Source organism: Tachyglossus aculeatus, chromosome 16 (genome assembly GCF_015852505.1).
Source record: "Tachyglossus aculeatus isolate mTacAcu1 chromosome 16, mTacAcu1.pri, whole genome shotgun sequence".
Classification (NCBI taxonomy): domain Eukaryota; kingdom Metazoa; phylum Chordata; class Mammalia; order Monotremata; family Tachyglossidae; genus Tachyglossus; species Tachyglossus aculeatus.
This window is the reverse complement of record NC_052081.1, coordinates 23,047,217-23,063,002: the sequence shown is the minus strand read 5'-3', so window position 1 is coordinate 23,063,002 and position 15,786 is coordinate 23,047,217. Positions and strand designations below refer to the sequence as shown.

The following is a 15,786-nucleotide window of genomic DNA, read 5'->3' as shown; positions in this document are numbered from 1 at the left end:
AATAAAAAAATAAATAGAGTAATAAATATGTACAAACATATATGCATGTATACAGGTGCTGTGGGGAAGAGAAGGAGGTAAGATGGGGGAAATGGAGAGGGGGACGAAGGGGAGAGGAAGGAAGGGGCTCAGTCTGGGAAGGTCTTCTGGCGGAGGTGAGCTCTCAGTAGGGCCTTGAAGAGAGGAAGAGAGCTAGCTTGGTGGATGGGCAGAGGGAGGGCATTCCAGGCCCGGGGGATGACGTGGGCCGGGGGTCGATGGCGTGACAGGCGAGAACGAGGCATGGTGAGGAGATTAGCGGCAGAGGAGCGGAGGGTGCGGGCTGGGCTGTGGACGGAGAGAAGGGAGGTGAGGTAGGAGGGGGCGAGGTGATGGACAGCCTTGAAGCCGAGGGTGAGGAGTTTCTGCCTGATGCACAGATTGATTGGTAAAAGAATACACAGTGAAAGAATACACAGTGAAAGAATACACTGATGGGAATTAGACATGGTCCCTGGCCTTCAGGAGTCTCTCAGTCTAAGAATATAAGTGGAGATAGAGGGGATTGGCAACAGAAACATCAGAAAACAGTAAAGTGGCTTAAAACACAAGGACGAATATGCAAAGTACCCAAAATAAAACCCAAGACCAGTAGAGTACTGCAACTAGAGAAGAAGAATTTCAGGCCCATTGAGGCTCAAAGTTCCAGACACAGCTGTAGCAGCTGCCAGTCTCCCTGGGATTTTGTGGTGGCCTCCTTCTGGGGGCAATTTTCTTTCCCATTGGGGTGATGGAGAGCAGGACAAGATGGATTCTCCTTGACAGCGTAGAGGAGTGGAGTCATAGTGGTTGGCAGCCCAGAGCCAGCTTGCAGATACTAGTAAAAGTATCTATTAAGCACTTACTATGTACAGAACACTGTACTAAGCGCTGCAAAAAATACACAGGTATGCGTTCAACACGATCTGTAGCCCTCCAGGGGCTCACAGTCTAAAAGAATACGGGACAGGGTTTGGTGACAGACACAGTGAGAAAGATGAAATAATATAAACACCAAACAACATAGATGCAAAATTCAGAGTCCAAAAAGCCCAGTGGTAAAGAGAATCAGGAGGGGCCTCAGGGGGCTGTCGTCCAGTTCATCGAGAGTCCAGTCACTCCCAAGCTTCCCAAAGTTCTATCACTTGAGTTTGTGCACTGCTGCTGCTGCTGCATGATTCCCCCATGACCCTGTGTGCACAGCCGGCATCCAAGAAGGGACCTTGGGTGTCGTGAAAGGATGGTGGCAAAAGTTACTTAATAGTGGTTTTGCTCAGTCGTTTCACTCTGCCGAGTGGTGAGAAGAGACAGCAAGGGGACTCGTGCCCGCAGGCATTGCCAGAGCTGTAGTAGCAAAAAATGTTCTCTCCTGGCCTCAAAGTTTCATGGCCTTTCCAAGGATACCTATCCCTCCCTGGAAATAGCTATCAATTATTGAGTGCTTACTCTGTGCAGAGCACTGTACTAAGCACTCAGAAAAATGCAGTACAATAGTAAGGGGACACATTCATTCATTCAGTCGTATTTATTGAGCGCTTACTGTGTGCAGAGCACTGTCCTAAGCTCTTGGGAAGTACAAGTTGGCAACATATAGAGACGGTCCCTACCCAACAGTGGGCTCACAGTCTAGAAGGGGGAGACAGAGAACAAAACACAACATATTAACAAAATAAAATAGAATAAATATGTACAAATAAAATAAATAGAGTAATAAATACATACAAACATATGTACATATATACAGGTGCTGTGGGGAGGGGAAGGAGGTAGGGCGGGGGGAGGGGGAGGAGGGAGATTGGAAGGAGGGGCTCAGTCTGGGAAGGCCTCCTGGAGGAGGTGAGCTCTCAGTAGGGCCTTGAAGGGAGGAAGAGAGCTAGCTTGGCGGATGTGCCAAGGGAGGGAGGGCATTCCAGGCCAGGGGGATGACGTGGGCCGGGGGTTGACGGCGGGACTGGTGAGAACGAGGCACGGTGAGGAGATTAGTGGCAGAGGAGCAGAGGGTATGGGCTGGGCTGTAGAAGGAGAGAAGGGAGGTGAGGTAGGAGGGGGCTGTGCTATATTATTCTCTCCCAAGCGCTTAGTACCATGTTCTGCACACAGTAAGTGCTCGGGAAATAATATGCAATTGATTGATTGATAGACCTGTTGCCTGCCCACCAAGAGCTTACAGTCTAGAGGGAATTTCTTGTCCACTGAGAAAATCAGTCTCTCTAGGTAATGGTAGTACCTGTTCATGAAATCTAGAACACAATATTTTTTTTTTTTTTAAAAATCAAACACATTTCCTAGCATTGCTCACTGTGGTCATTTTAAGACCCTGTTAGGCAGTGCAGAGAGAAAGCATGGCTTTCAGCATAATATATCCCAGAAGTGACTAGTGATATGTAACTCATTTATCTATCTCAATCCTTGCTTATAGATTTCAAACAGATTGGTTTGAAATGACATTTCCACCTCTAAATCTATAAGATTGTAAACTCCTTGAGGGCAGAGATAGGGTCTTTTACCTCCCTTACACTCACCCAAGTATTTAGAAACAGAAGGCCCTCCAAGTGTAATTTTCTGAAAAATCATAACAACATCAACTTTTTTTCCCACTTTTTAGTAATATGTTATGGAGTCTTGAATGATGGGGAATCTAAGGCTCAACTTGAGTTGAGCTCCGTGACTGTAACTTCCAGGTCTAACCTTGGGATGGAAGAGGGCCACGGAGTTCCTGTATTGTGTGACGTTGAGTTCACCCTTGGAATGGTGATCCTGTTAGCTTTTGGGAACTGGAGTTCTGATTATGCTTCGGAGCAACTGTCTTGTGGGACTGTTCTGTGCATGTGTGGCAGTGCTCCAGCTATGGGCCTTATGCTTAGAGGTCCTGAAATGGAAGTGAGGGTAGGAAGGGGCACTGTAGTGTGAGCACAGGGAAGTCCTTTCCAAACCCAACTCTCTTTTTGTTTTTGTTGGATTGGGAGGAACAAGGGGGAATTTTATTTTTTTCCCCTTCTGGAGCCAGGTTAATTCCTAGCCTTATCTTTGTGTTGGGCCTTCTCCATACCTAATCTCTCTTTGACCTTTATCCTAGACCTAATGGAAAGAGCACGGGCCCAGGAGTCAGAAGATCTCGTCTCTAATCCCAGCTCTGCCACTTATCTGCCACTTGTCTGCTTTGTAACCTTGGGCAAGACACCTACCTTCTCTGGGCCTCAGTTCCCTCATCTGTAAAATGGGGATTAAGACTGTGAGCCCCAGGTGGGACATGGAGTGTGTCCAACCTGCTTAGCTTATATCTAACCCAATACATAGTAAAAAAGAAAAATAATAATAATAATAGTAGTACTTGCTAAGCACTTACTGTGTGCAAAGCACTGTTCTAAGCACTGGGGGGATACAAGGTGATCAGGTTGTCCCATGTGGGGCTCACAGTCTTCATCCCCATTTTACAGATGAGGTAACTGAGGCATAGAGAAGTTAAGTGGCTTGCCCAAGGTCACACAGCTGGCAAGTGGTGGAGCAGGATTCGAACCCATGACCTCTGACTTCCAAGCCCATTCTCTTTCCACTGAGCCACAATTCTCTAATCAATCAATTAATCAGTCATATTTTAAAAATCAATCAGTGGTATTCATTGAGTTCTAAATGCTTGAGAGAGTACAGTATAACAAGAGTTAGTAGACACATTCCCTGCCCACAACAAGCTTACAGTTTACAGTGCCTCGCCCATAGTAAGCGCTTAACGAATGCCATAAAAAAAAAAGAGAAGTGAATAAATCTACATTCAATCTGGCTTCTAATCCATGACAGGAATTCTGCCATCGTCCCTCCTCTTATGTTATGCTGGGCTATGTCTTCATACTCTAATGCTTTCAGGAAGGAGCAGCTGAGAGTAGGACATCGATCAAGTAGAGTGCAATGAGGGTGTTACAATGGGGCCAATGACTACACTGGATTTTCTCTTTCTCTTTTGCATTTCCTTCCTCCATGGGGTAGCCTGTCTCTGTGTCAGGGCTTTGGTTGCCTAGGAAACCACTTGAGACTGAAATATGATTGGGTGGGCTCTTCAAAATGCATACCAGAGCTTAGACAATGCCCTGAGTTGTGTGGTGGTTTAATTTTTAAGTCCGTTGGGGAATGCATTTACCATTAAATAATATTTTAAAGGACTGATTCAGTCAGAATTGTTTATATAAACGTATCCAATGTTGGAACTGGTAGCATGTGTTCACCTCTTCTGTCCACTGTTGAAACAAGCTTGCAGCATTTAAATCAACTGACTAGAGTTTGAAATGCTGAGATAGTGCTGGATTCTTTGCAGTTAAACCCAGAAATCATAGATTTTTGCAAGATGAAGACAAGCATGTGTAAAAAAAAAAAAGGCTAAATGCTCAAGAAACTGAAGATATTTTGCCTCTGCCTGAAAACCGATAGCTAAATCTGAGTCTGATCCTTCCTCTAATTAAAATAACACTGGGGATGCAGTTGGCTAGACTCCTGAAAGAGTAATATTGTTTTGATGTCTTTCTATCATCCATGAAGGGTATGTCCTTTCTTTACACACAGATGATATGACCCATAAAGGAAATTGGTTCACTGCTGCCTTACTTGAATGCCGTTTTCAAAGTATTGTGTCTATTGTTATTGCCATGGGAGTTAAAAAAAAAAGCTTCGACATGCCCACACATGGAGCCTTGTAGCAACAAATGACAGTGCCCAAGGGCTGACTAATGAATTGCTTTTATCTACTCAGATGCTCTTGTACCTTTTTTTGTAACACTGCCACCATCTACTTTCTCTCTTTCTCTCTTGTATTCTCTTCTATCTCTGCTATACTTCATATTTGTGCTCTTTTCCTTGGACTGATCTTCTGGCATCAATCTCACCACTGACCCCTTGCTCACATTCTCCCACTGGCTTGGCACTCCCTTCCCCTTCATATTTGACAGACCACCACTCTCGCTACCTTCACAGCCTTATTAAAATTATATCTCCTCCAAGGATCCTTCTCTGACTAAGCGCTCATTTCTCCTCTTCTCCCTCTTTCTTCCTTGTCGTCTATGCCGTTGTTATCTGTTATAATAATAATTATGGCATTCATTAGCACTTACTGTGTACCAAGCAGTGTAGCAATCACTGGAGTAGGTACAAGTTAATCAGGTCGGATGCAGACCCTGTCCCATAAGGGGTTCACAGTCTAGGGGAGCACTGAATATTATTATTAAGCACTTGATTTTCACCCCACCTCAGTCCCACATAGCTTATGTACATAATCATAATTCATTTTAATGTCTATCTCCCCCTCTAAACTGTAAACTCTTTGTGGGCAAGGAGTATGTCTAACAACTTTGTTGAACTCTCCTAAGCGTTCTGCACACAGTAAGCACTCAGTAAATACCGTTGATTGATTGATTGATTCTGGTGGATTCTCCATGTCCACTCCCCACCTTCGCATCCATTAGCTTCTGCACCCACCCCCGGCTTAGTGTCTCTACATGTTCCCCTGCTCTCTCTTAGGCATTTCTTCTGAAATAGTCTTGAATATATGCTTAAAACAGCATTCTCTAATGAACCCTTTCATTGAGAACGTGACATATTGTTGTTCATGTTGATTTCTTTTGTTTCCATGGTGCTGAACCTTGAAAGGAATGGGCATTCTGCATGAAAGAAATCACTGGAGCTTGGACAGAATAGGAGCTGCAAAAGCTGTGAAAGTCCCCTAGATTGTGCCAATTCTCCATACTGACACTGCTCACTCCTTATTAGTCTACATTTAGCCCCAAACTACTACAGTGACCATTTTTTTTTCTCCCTAGAGCTCTCTATCCTTGAATGATCTAGCAATGTGTCTGCTCAACCCAAGGCGGGTAGCCTGCTCAGAGTTCAGTAATGCAACACTGATGCATTAGACTTGGTCATACCCACTACATGCTGAGGAGGAGCATAACCTGGCATGCGAACTTGTTATGGGAAGGGAACTTGTCTGTTAATTCTGTTGTATTGTACTGTCCCAAGCACTTAGTACAGTGTTCTTCACATGGTAAGTGCTCAATAAATACCATTAATTGACTGAAAGTGTGTGGACTTGGGAGTCAGAGGACCTGGGTTCTAATCCCAGTTGTTTGACCACTTGCCTGCTGTGAGACCTTGGACAAGTTTCTTAACTTCTCTTTTTCTCAGTTTCTTCATCTGTAAAATGGGGATTCAATACCTGATGGAGATTTAATACCTGTTCTCCCTCCCTGTGATGGTGAGCTTATAGGACCTGGTTATAGTGTATTTACCCTAGCACTTAGTGCAGTGCTTTGCACACAGTAAGTACTTAGCAAATACTATTATTATTATTATGGTGAAGATGATGATAATTACTACTATATTGTTGGCATCCAGCATGTTGGCAGATATAACTTCATGTACTACAAAACACTTCGTATGCTACTTCAACTTTGGCTCCCAGAGTCAGAATGTTGTCAAGAGTTGACTGTGTGTTCCTGATGTCTGCCTCCACTGCAAATCCACCAGGGAACTCACACTACCCAAGTGAGACTCATTACCCCCAAATTACCCTCATTTCCATCCCTGGGGCCCCTGAACTCTTAATGATGTATTGGGGTCTTTAGTGTTATAATGTTGCAGTCAATCCCCTCACTTACCCCTCCAAAACTGCCTGTGGTGCAGTATGTTTCCCCTCCCTCCCCATCCCCCTCATCCCCCACCTCCCCTGCTCTGTCTTCAGCATATAAACATTGTCATTTTCCAGGCACATAATTATGATTCATTTCTGCAATCCTCCTGGTCCCCCAGTGAAAACTCACCAGTCTAATGCATCTCAGTGCTCGGACCTTAGGGTAGAGGTTAAATAATAAACCTGATTCCTGCCCTCAAGGGACTTATAGTCCAGTAGATTATGAACCAGAGTCAATCAGGCCTGCTTTATAACTGTTGTTGTAGATAAGTGGTGAGAGAAGATCTGGTGATTTGGGCTTTTCTGGTGGCCATTATTCAGTATTCACTCAGCTATTTTAGTTGAGCATTGTGCAGGAATAAGCACATTTCAGGATGTGAACTCTGGAGATTTTCTTTCAAGGTAGATATGCTGAAATTATTTTGGGGAAAAAACTCATGAATCCACATTGGCCACAAGAGATGAATGTGTCTACCAACTCTGTTACATTGCACCCTCCCAAATGCTTAGTACAGTACTCCACACACAGCAAGTGCTCAATAAGTGTGATGAAGAGATGATCCAAATCTTCAACTGAAATATATCCAAGCATTTGCCTCAAAGGGCACCAGGATGTGATTGGACATGGATTATTCAGACAATTTGCTTGTGCCCACCTCCTCTGTGTCTCTTACCAAAGGTTCTTTTTGAGTCTCTAACCACTCGTGCCTACTCAGCAGTTTTTGGTAGCAGAAATTAGGAGTGGAACAGTGAAGAGTCTTCACTTGTCAACTGTAAGCTTATTGTGGGCAGGGCACATGTCTACCAACTCTGTTATATTGAACTCTCCCAACCGCTTAGTACAGTGTGCTTTGTACACAGTAATCGCTCAATAAGTAGCACTAATTCATTGATTGATTGATGACTGTCACTTCCAAGCAAGACAGAAAAGCCAAGGAAAAACCTCAGGAGGAAATACTTTCTTCTAGGATGAGTGAGTTGAGGAGACAGTGAGGAACACTGGATAGGAATCCAGAAGGACCCCCCTCCCCGTCCCCCAGGGATTTCCCAGCCCGATAGGGTGATGAATGAAAAACAGACTAAAATTGAATTTGACAAGCAGAATTAAACTGCATCACTTTCCAGGGGGCTTATCAGTTTAGGGCAAAGTGAGAGATATTAATGGTTGCTTTTGATTTTATTTTTCCATACTGACCTTTTGTTTTGACTCTGTTATTTGTTGAGGACAAAATATAAACCTTGAAAAGTAGCCCAGGCTGCCTCCTTTGGAAATGTTGCCACCCAAATATGGAAGAATATTACACTTTGAGCACAGTTCTATTTATAGCATTCCCCTCAGCAGAGGGGTGGTCTGTTTTCACAAAGTGAAGTGGTATTCTCTGCGTAAAAAGGAAATCCAACTTCCTCCCCTCACTCTTGGTTTTATTTGAAGTTCAGAAGTATCTGAGAACAAAGGGAACTTTGCCATGGACATTTCCTGCTCTTCAGCATCCTCTGAAGTCCTGATTGACTGGGTGGAATCAGGGGTGCTGGAGGAGCTTGGAGCAGGGCCAAATTGGGTCTCAAGGCCTAGACTAGATTTTGGAGGTGCCTGAAGGAGAAATTCCATAATCTGTGCCTCCTCCCCCTACCACCATTTCAGTCTAATGGGCTCAGAGCCAAGCCCAGTTGATGTAAGGAAGGTCCGCAAACTCCTCAGCCAGAGATGAGTGAAGAAACCCATACTGGGGGAATCGAGCCAGTATCCCCGTGGAATCCTAAAAGATGGAATCCCAGGGGCTCTTGCTGGCTTAATCCCACCTGGTGATTAGTTCTGTCAGTTGTTCATTGTCTCATGAAAGATAAACCATAGCAAATGCTGAAAGCTCTTCCTCCCAGGAAAGGAGCAATTTAGCCAGACCCTTCTTTTGGAGAAAACAAACCTGTTTAGGCAAGATGTGCAAACTCCATGGCCATTGGAGCAAAGGAGGGGCCCCAGATCATCATCATCATCAATTGTATTTATTGAGCGCTTACTATGTGCAGAGCACTGTACCAAGCGCTTGGGAAGTACAAATTGGCAACATATAGAGACAGTCCCTACCCAACAGTGGGCTCACAGTCTAAAAGGGGGAGACAGAGAACAAAACCAAACATACTAACAAAATAAAATAAATAGAATAGATATGTACAAGTAAAATAAATAAATAAACAAATAAAGTAATAAATATGTACAAACATATATACATATATACAGGTGCTGTGGGGAAGGGAAGGAGGTAAGATGGGGGGATGGAGAGGGGGACGAGGGGGAGAGGAAGGAAGGGGCTCAGTCTGGGAAGGCCTCCTGGAGGAGGTGAGCTCTCAGCAGGGCCTTGAAGGGAGGAAGAGAGCTAGCTTGGCGGATGGGCAGAGGGAGGGCATTCCAGGCCCGGGGGATGACGTGGGCCGGGGGTCGATGGCGGGACAGGCGAGAACGAGGTATGTTGAGGAGATTAGCGGCGGAGGAGCAGAGGGTGCGGGCTGGGCTGGAGAAGTGCAGAACACTGCACTGGACACTTCCTTTGTTCAGAGCACTCTGCTAGGAGCAAAATGTGTGGTGAGCAATTGGGGGCAGTAAAATAAATGTAGAAGTCTTTATCTCTGGTCTTGAGGACCTCACAAGCAAACCTACTTATTTACTTACTACTACTTATTCATTCAGTTATATTTATTGAGCACTTACTGTGTGCAGAGCACTGTACTAAGTACTTGAGAGAATACAATACAACAATAAACAGGCACATTCCCTGCCCACAATGAGCTTACAGTTTAGGGAGGGAGACAGTCATTAATATAAATAAATTACAAATATTTACGTAAGTGCTATGGGTCTGGGAGTAGGGGAGAACAAAGGGAGCAAGTCAGGGCAATGCAGATGGGAGAGTGAGAAGAGAAAAGTGGGGCTTAGTCTGGGAAGTCCTCTTGGAGGAGATGTGCCTTTAATAAGGTTTTGAAGGAGGGGAGAGTAATTGTCAGATTAAAGGAGGGAGGGTGTACCAGGCCAGAAGAAGGACTTGGGCGAGGGGTCATTGGTGAGATAGGCGAGATCAAGGCACAGTGAGAAGGTTAGCATTAGAGGAGTGCAGTGTGTGAGCCGGGTTGTAGAAAATTATAGTGAGGTGAGGTAGAAGGGGGCAAGGTGGTGGAGTGCTTTAAAGCTAATGGTGAGGAGTTTTTGTGTGATGAGGAGGCGGATGGGCAACCACTGGAGTTTTTTGAGGCGCAGGGTGACATGTCCTGAACATTTTTATAGAAAAATGATCCAGACAGCATAGTGAAGTATTGGAGTCGAGTGGGGAGGGACAGGAGGTTGGGAGGTGAGCAAGGATGTTGGTACAGTAATTCACTGTGGGATAGGATGAGTGATTGAATTACTACTACTACTCTCCCAAGTGCTTTGTACAGTGCTCTGCACACAGCAAGCACATAACAGTAATTATGATATTTGTTAAGCACTGACTATGTGCCAAACACTGTTCTAAGCACTGGGCACGGTTCTAAATGCTGGATAATGGTGTTTGTTAGTGCTTACTATGTACCAAGCACTGTTCTAAGTGCTTGGATAGAAACAAGGTGATCTGTTGGTCCCACGTGGGACTCACAGTCTTAATCCCCATTTTACAGGTGAGGTAACTGAGGCACAGGGAAGTTAAGTGACTTGCCCAAAGTCACACAGCTGACAACTGGTGAAGCCAGGATTAGAACCCCTGACCTCTGACTCCCAAGCCCATGCTTTTTCCACTAAGCCACTGCTACTACTACTCCTCTCCCAAATTCTTAATACTGTGTTCCAGTTAGGGGGACGAGGGTTCGAACTGGGAGAGCCAAGGACAAGGCACAGTAAGTAAGGAAGTTAGGGTGGGAAGGGCGGAGAGTGCTATATTCTGTAGCCTCTGGAGTAGTCACATTTGACAGCTTCATGATAAAAAGAAAAAGGGGATGTTTAAGGCATTTGCTGCCACTGGAGGAAGGTATTGTGTTTAAGGGTCTGACTGGGTTTTTTCTTCTAGATTCCTCTGTTCTTTCTGTCTCTAATCCTGCAGGGCTGCCTTTTTGTTTTGTTTTGTGTCAGTTTGTTTTTTTGTTCAACTTCCTGTTCTCTGACTGAAGAGAAGCAAAGAGTCCCAGACATCAGTCTGTGGGGGAGGGAGCCCTCCAACAATTTTGACAATGATAGCAATAATAATAATGGCATTTATTAAGCACTTACTATGTGCAAAGCACTGTTCTAAGCGCTGGGGAGGCTACAAGATTATCAGGTTGTCCCTCATGGGGCTCACAGTCTCAATTCCCATTTTACAGATGAGGTAACTGAGGCACAGAGAAGTTAAGTGACTTGCCCAAAGTCACACAGCTGACAATTGGCAGAGCCGGAATTTGAACCCATGACAAAGTAGGGACAACTTAATCCCCCTTCTGCCCTTCCTAAAAACAGGCCCAGGTTGTTCAGTTGGATTTTCCTAAGTGCTTAGTATGGTGCACTGCACTTAGTGGGCACTCACTAAATGCCATTACTACTAGGTGAGGGAATTTTTTTTAATGCTATTTGTTAAGTGGTTACACTGTGCATGGCATCATACTAAGCACTGGGGTAGATACAGGATAATCAGGTTGGACACAGTCCACGTATGTCCCCCACAAGGGTCACAGTCTTAATCTCCATTTTACAGATGAGGTAACTGATGCATAGATAAGTGAAGTGACTTACCCAAGATCACACAGCAGGTAAGTGATGGAGCCTGGGTTAGATCTCCTGATCCCCAGGCCCATGCTCCTTCCACAGGGTCATTCTGCCTCTCATAATATATTCCAACCAAGAAGGCAGGGGCAGGGGAGGCATTTCCATTTCTGGGGCATGGCCTGCCCAGTTAGTTTGTCAAAATACCCAGTTCCTGAGTCTGCCGAGAGTTCAGCTGCCTCTTCAGAAACCAAGAGACTGTCCTGGGAATTCTCCCTTTGGCTTAGGGTCTGGAGAAAAGCAGCATGGCCTGATGGATAGAGCAAAGGAGTCAGAAGGACTTGGGTTCTAATCCAGGCTCTGCTGCTTATGTGCTGGGAGACCATGGATAAATCATTTCACTTCTCTGTGCCTCAGTTACCTCATCTGTACAAGGCTGTGAGTCCCATGTGGCAGGTGGACTTTGTCCAACCTGATTAGCTTATATCTACTCCAGCAGTTAGTACAGTGCCTGGCACATAGTAAGGACTTAAATACCGTACAAAAAGAAGCAAAGGAAGAAGCCCTATTGGAACCTCAGCAGGGCAGGGATTTGTTTTGTTTTCCATTACAGGTGACAGATTACGTCAAGCAGCCTGCATTCTCTACCCAGCTCCTAACATAGCCCATTGGCTTGCCAGGTGAGGTTAGCAGCAGTCTCTGGGAGCTAGATAGAAAACCTGTGATGGGGTCCTATAGCAGGAGACACTGTTCTGGAGCCTCTGTTGAGGGTGGTTGGGGACTGAATTTTTGCTGGGCCCAGAGGAGTTGATTATCAGTAACTTAGGCAGGCACTCAGAGCCACAGAGACTGGGAGTTGCTTTAGAAGAACCTGATCCACTTAGTTTAAAACACAGGCTAAGAGGGAGAAAAGATGAATAAGGGAAAAATATTTAAAAGGATAAAAATAGGTTAATAATTTTGAAACAGAGATCTATGCACATGTAAGGGCCGACAGTTCTCCCAGACAGTATCCTCTGCCCAGCTACAATCTAGCCTTTAGGCTGCTTCACAGATCATCCTGAATTGTTGCTCAATCCACATCTCTTCTCACCTCAAACCCCTCCATGACATCCCATATCCCTGTGCCCAAGCAAAACCTCCTCACAGCCAGCTTCAAGGCGCTCCACCAGCTCATTGTAATGTCCTTATCTTCTCCCTTCACCCATTTCTCCCCAACTTGTCTTCTTCATTCCTCCCAAGCTAATCTTCCAAGTTTATCTTGCTCTGGACTCTCTCATGTCTGTTCCCTTGCTTATACTGTTCCAATCAGTCAACCAGTCAATGACATTTACAAAGCACTGTTCTGTTCCACCAAATTGTAACCCTTCCCTGATTAATCCTCTGCACCTTAACTTGTATTAACCCATCAGTCATTTCTACCAATCAACTATCAGTCATTTCTACCAATCAATTATAGTTAATGAGTGCTTATTGTGTGTAGAACACTGCACTAAGTACTTGGGAGAGTACAGTATAACAGAGTTGATAGACACGTTACCTGCCCACAACAAGGTTACTGTCTAGAGGAGGATACAGACATTAATATAAATAAATAAATTACAGATACATGCGTAAGTGCTGTGGGACTGGGGGAAGGGTGAAAAAAGGAGCAAATCTGAGTGATACAGAAGGGAATGGGAAATGAGGATTTAGTTGGGGAAGGCCTTATGGAGAGTATTTTTTTAATGGTATTTGTAAGCATGTATTATGTGTCAGGACTGTACTAAGCACTGTGGTAGGTATAAGATATTAGGGTTGGACACAATCTTTGTCCCACACAGGGCTCACACTCTTAATCCCCATTTTGCAGATGAGGTAACTGAGGCACAGATACCCAAATCTACATCTACAGCCCTGATCTCTCTCACTCTCTGCAGTCTCACATTTTCTCTTGCCTTCAAAACATCTCTACTTAGATGTCCTCCCGTTACCTCCAGCTCAACATGTCCAAAACAGAGCTCCTTATTTTCCCACCCAAACCTTGCCCTCTCCCTGACTTCCCCATTAGTGTAAATGGCACCTCTATCCTTCCTGTCTCATAAGGCCATAACCTTGGCATTATCCTTATCTCCTCTGTCATTCAACCCACATGTTCAATCCATCAACAAATCCTGTCCGCCCCACCTTCACAACCACTAAAATTTTCCTTTTCCTCTCCATCCAAACTGCTACCACATTAATACAATCATTCATCCTATCCCGCCTGGATTACTGCATCAGCCTCCTTGCTGACTTCCCAACCTCCTATTTCTCCCCACTCCCGTCCATACTTCACTCTGCTGCCCGGATCATTTTTCTACAAAACCGTTCAGGACATATCACCCTGCTCCTCAGAAAACTCCAGTGGTTGCCCATCCACCTCCTCATCAAACAAAAACTGCTCACCATTGGCTTTAAAGCACTTCACCATCTTGCCGCCTCCTACCTCACCATGCTATTCTCCTTCTACAACCCAGCCCACACACTTCACTCCTAATGCTAACCTTCTCACTGTGGCTCGATCTCACCGCCAACCCCTCACCGAAGTCCTGCCTCTGGCCTGGAATACTCTCCCTCCTCTCTAATCTGACGGACAGTTACTCTCCTGTCCTTCAAAGCCTTATTGAAGGCACATTCATTCATTCATTCAATCATATTTATTGAGCGATTACTGTGTGCAGAGCACTGGACTAAGCGCTTGGGAAGTACAAGTTGGCAACATAGAGACGGGCTCACAGTCTAGAAGGGGGAGACAGGCAACAAAACAAAACATGTGCACAGGTGTCAAGTCAGTGGGTTCTAACCTGCTGCCCTGAAAAGCAATAATAATAATAATAATAATGATAAGCCAGGCTTTACGGAGTCAAGATATATTTAAAGGGGACAGAGGTGATAGGTCAACAGTCACACAACCAAAAGTTTCTATCGGCCACCCAGAGCTAAACTTCGTCACAGAATTCCTCTACTTAGGAAGCACAAGGACCAACGATGTCACGATAGACGAGTCAGTGGAATTTTTCAGCCGGCACATAATAATAATAATAATAATAATAATGGTATTTGTTAAGTGCCAGGCACTGATCTAAGTGCTGGGATAGATAGAGGGTAATCAGGTTGTCCCACATAAGGATCACACTTTTGATCTCATTTTACAAATGAGGTAACTGAAGCACAGAGAAGTTAAGTGATTTGCCCAAGGTCACACAGCAAACAAGCAGCGGAGGTGGGATTAGAACCCTCCTTAGAACAGAGTGAGGTGGCAGTGTGATATCAAATTTCAGACCAATGTAAAGATCCACAGCGTTGTAGTATTGTACTTTCCAAGAGCTTAGTACAGTTCTCTATCACATAATCAATATTCTAGATTCAGTGTTTGATTGGTAAAGGATAATCTGTTTGTCTAGCTATGTTCAGTGGCAATCAGATGATGTGGTGGAAGGTAGTACCCGTGGGTTTCCGTAGTGTAGTGGTTATCATGTTCGCCTCACACACGAAAGGTCCCCGGTTTGAAACCGGGCGGAAACATCTCATTTTAAAACTTTCAATTTTCCTCTCCCGTGGGTTCCCGGGAACAACGTTTCCACCATCTTAAGCCCGCAGATGAGCAGACCAATTGCCTGTCAACCTCCGTATCAAGCAAAAACTTGTCATTATTGGCTTCAAAGCAGTCCATCCCCTTGCCTCCTCCTACCTCACCTCCCTTCTCTCCTTCTACAGCCCAGCCCGCACACTCCACTCCTGTGGTGCTAGTTTGTGAGCCCGCTGTTGGGTAGGGACTGTCTCTGTTGCTGAATTGTATTTTCCAAGCGCTTAGTATTCATTCATTCATCATATTTATTGAGCGCTTACTGTGTGCAGAGCACTGTACTAAGCTCTTGGGAAGTACAAGTTGGCAACATATAGAGACAGTCCCTACCCAACAGCGGGCTCACAGTCTAGAAGCGGGAGACAGACTACAAAACAAAACATATTAACAAAATAAAATAGAATAAATATGTACAAATAAAATAAATAAATAAATAAACATCTCCTCCAAGAGGTCTTCCCAGACTCCTTTCCTCTTCTTCCACTCCCTTCTGGTCGTCCTGACTTGCTCCCTTTGTTCTTCCCCTCTCCCAGCACTTATGCACATACCTGTAATTTATTTATTTGTATTGCTGTCTGTCTCCCCCACATTACCGTATACTGTAGGCTCATTGTGGGCAGGGAATGTGTCTATTTATTGTTGCATTGTACTCTCCCAAGCGCTTAGTAGAGTGCCTTTAAACATGCCCAGGTCTCCCCCATCCTATAAAAACCCTCTCTTGACCCCACCTCCCCTTCTAGTTGCCGACCTATCTCCCTCATACCATTCCTTTCCAAAACCTTGAATGAGTCT

The 15,786-nt window shown here is 44.7% G+C and overlaps 1 protein-coding gene and 1 non-coding gene across 4 annotated transcripts in view; both read left to right on the top strand.

Moving 5' to 3' along the window:
- Window positions 1-15,786, top strand: part of TACC2 (transforming acidic coiled-coil containing protein 2) — a 316,371-nt gene that overhangs the window by 174,151 nt on the left and 126,434 nt on the right. The window lies entirely within an intron of this gene.
- TRNAV-CAC lies at window positions 14,861-14,933 on the top strand. Its single transcript has one exon. It is a non-coding gene; the product is annotated as a tRNA-Val (tRNA).